We start from the raw sequence: 3,571 nt of genomic DNA, 5'->3' as shown, positions 1-3,571 counted from the left end.
CATGTGAATTTTGGGGCGGACACAATTCAGTCCATAGCAAGCTCTGACTAAAGATTTCCTTTGGAAAATTTGTGAACTTTTGCTAAAAAAAAATTATTGGGATTCATGCTATCTATTATAAAAACACAGTGGTAATTCTGAGAAACGCATTTGTTAAGTTACTTGGGGGACATTTACAACAGGGGATCAAAAACTTCAGAGCATAGCAATCCCCTGGGGCCCCTACTAAGTTGCAGATTTCTAGGCGTCGCCCCCAACGTGCTGAACCAATCTAAGGGGCAGGCCTAGGAGCCTGGATTCAAGTAAGTATCCCAGGCGATCTGCGGGAAGGTGGCCCGTGGACCACATCTGAGAAACGACATGGAGGACTGAGAGAGCTCATCAGCTTCTCACGATGAGCAAGTCCTGGCTTCTCAAAGTCAGGAACCCTCTCCTCTCTGAACCAGGTTACATCTACCACTCGGTTGGCAATTAGTCATGTTCTGCCTTGTGACACATCGTCTATTTTTGTCTCGAGGTATTTCAATCTTGACTTTTTATTGAACTTTTCAAGTGTTAAGTTGTCTTTCACCCAAAAGGGATCATGAGCTCCCGAAAGCAGAGGCGCCCGGCGCTGCTTCCACGACCAGAGGAGACCCGAGGACCGTGCACAAGGCAGCACTCGATACGCCCCGCCTGTCTGCTCTGCTGTACAACCTCTTCATTATAGAAACACAACACCTCCTTCCCCACAGGCCTGTTAGCAGCCGGGCCAGCCTGTGTTGGGAGGAGCTGACAGATGTGACCACTACGGAGAAGCAGGCCCTGGGACGCTCAGGTCAGGTCCACGCGAGCAAGGTCTTAGGAGGCTGCAGCCTTGTCCCCACAGCACAGCCCCCGCTGCTTCTGTCCTGTTCTTCAGTGGGAAATTGACGCACGGGAGCGGGGGAACAGAAGCAAGCTCTTCACGTAAGTTCCCGTCAACACTGAATCCGAGCACAGGTTTTATAAAACTGCATACACAGGAGGAACCTTAGAGACAACGACCCCGCTGAGAACCGGCGATGCGCCCTCAGGTTCAGGACCTTTCCCAAGTCCCCCCACCAGTCATCTCTAACCGCCATGGCTCCTGTCTTCTCTCTTCCCCTGAAACTGCAACTTCCTTCTAAGTTCACGTGCACTGCTCTCTGGCTTCTCTCACTTTGCCTTCCTTCCTTCTGAATCTTCCCTCTCCCTCCTTTCCACCTGCCTGCCTACCAGCCTCCAATTCTTCTCGCTCTCCCTGCTCTTGGTACCAGGTCATCACATGACTCAAAAGATGAAGTAACTGACTAATATCCAATTTTTAAAGTATAGTTTCACTGCTTTCAATTTTACACGGTAACACTGACAGCAGAATGTTGCTACAGACGCGGAGCATTCCAATAAAGAAAAGCAGACAGCAAGTGGATCGACTGTAAAATACTGAGGTGGGCAAGTGAGGCCAAGGTTGAAAAAGCCCATTGCATGTGACACTCGGCTAACTGGTGATGCTACACGGCGCAGCGGCTTCAGGGACAGAATGGGGGGAGAGGCCAGTCTAACGGGCGGGAGAGGGAACAGGAGATGGGAAGTGGAGAGAACAAGTATGAACTAATGAAAGCAAATCTAATTCAGCCCACGTTGTCCCATGGTCAGGCGCTTGCCAGGCACTGGGGGTACAAAGATGACTCAGTTCCCTCCCTCCGGGCCCTCAGGATTCAGGGACTGTGTGCCCCGAGGGATACCAGCAGCTCAACTGACTGAGGGGCGATGGGCACAGAGGGGACAGCTGCTCACTCTGCTCTAGGTGACGGGCAAGATTTCACAGGGAGGCGGGGGAACGTTTGAGCCGGCAGGTACTGCTGACAGAGGCCACAGGCCTCGACTGTGACTACAAACAAAAAGAGCAAAGTCCCTTCCCTGGAGGCTCACACTCTAGGGTCCCAGAGAGAGGTGCGCAGTGAGCACCCTGAACACGGCAAGGGAGTCATGAAGATTGCTATAGGAGAGTCTTTAGAAGGAGGGAGTGACTGTCATGCGANGCCTTTCCGGACCAGCAAGAAAGTGTCCTTGGTCATCAGCTAAAAACCAGCTAAGGGTGGCTTAGCGAGAGCAGAAGCAGGGTCCCAGCAGGAGGCTGAGGAGCAGGCTGAAGGTCTGAAACGTTTAATCCTATCACTCGCTCTGGGGGGCAGCGACGCATCTCACTACTGTTTCGACTGTCTCAATAGCACATTAAGGCCCTCAGTGGATACCTGACAAATAACTGAAAGAGGAGGCTACCATTCCCAAAAGGCCCGTGCCAGCCTCCCCTTGATGACAGCCGATGTCTCCTCCCCCCACAGCCCCAGCCACACGGAGCCTCACGGAACGCTCTTAAAAACCCGTCGGAAAGTCCACTTAGGGAATCGGTAACTTCAGTAGGATTTTGGAAACGGAGTAGCTTCAGGGATGTTCCACGCTAGCCAAACTTGCACAGATAGGCGTTACCTTTGCGTGGGCAGTCAGGAATACTAGTCCGCCCCCCCACCCCCGAGAGGGGTCTGCAGTCCCTGGCGAGGCGCCCACCTGCTTTGCTGTCTGACCGCGGGTCCGTGATGACGAGCTCCGGCCGCAGCTGGCTGACGCGCCGCCCCTTGAGCACGGGCACGAGCCCGCCCAGGTTCTCCAGGTGGAGCGTGTAGCACGGGCCGCCCACCTCCGGGCCGCCCTCTGTGCGCTTCATGGTGCAGTGCAGACGCTCGTTGCCGGCCGAGGGCTAGCTGACAAAGTCGCACATGTTGTTGGGGTCCGGAATCGGGGGCTGGAGGCAGGACGTGGAGAGAAAAGAGCGTGCACATCACTGATTACCCTGGCGGAGCACTGGCTGGCAGCTCGGGGAGGGTTAACTGTGTGGTGCGGAACAATGACTCCCAACTCTGGGCGCACGTCAGAACCTCCTGGCAGCTTTCAGAGACCTCAGCCCGGATCCCACCACAGACGATGGAACTGGAATCTTGGGGGGGTGAGCCTGGGCATGTGTATGTTCTAAAAACTCCCCAGGCGATTTTAACGAGCAGCCAGGGTCCGGAATCACTGGTGTGGAACCAAGAGTGTAAAGCAACTTGAAGAAAATATCACAACAGATTCTAAAACTCGGATGTTTTAGGAAAAAATTAACCAAGAAGTCAATCTGATACTTAGAAGCAGAGACAGAAAACAAAAAAGAGAACACAGGAAGCAACCTACGTGCGGAGGGCCAGAGGGAACGGGGAACCCACACTGGAAGAGCCACAGGCAGGCCCAGTCCACATACTACCATAGCGACAGACCAGTTCTCAAGCTCCAGTCAGCATAGAGGACGCTGACAGCGAGGACTGGGTGAGGGTCGCCCCTCCGCACAGTGATGAGGAGAGCAGGCCCCAGGATTGACAGGGTCCCATCCTGACCGTTCCCTAACGAGCCACAGAGCAAGTCCCTCGCTTCTAAGAACGCGTTTCCTTCTTTCTCAAGAGGGGATAACGGCAGCATCTGCCAGGAGTCAGGAATGAACAAGGCAGACTGATCATCAGGGCGACAACGGCAGCCACGC

Source organism: Ceratotherium simum, unplaced genomic scaffold (assembly GCF_057802395.1).
Source record: "Ceratotherium simum simum isolate JZ-2026a unplaced genomic scaffold, ASM5780239v1 HiC_scaffold_43, whole genome shotgun sequence".
Classification (NCBI taxonomy): Eukaryota; Metazoa; Chordata; class Mammalia; order Perissodactyla; family Rhinocerotidae; genus Ceratotherium; species Ceratotherium simum.
This window is presented reverse-complemented; position numbering follows the sequence as displayed.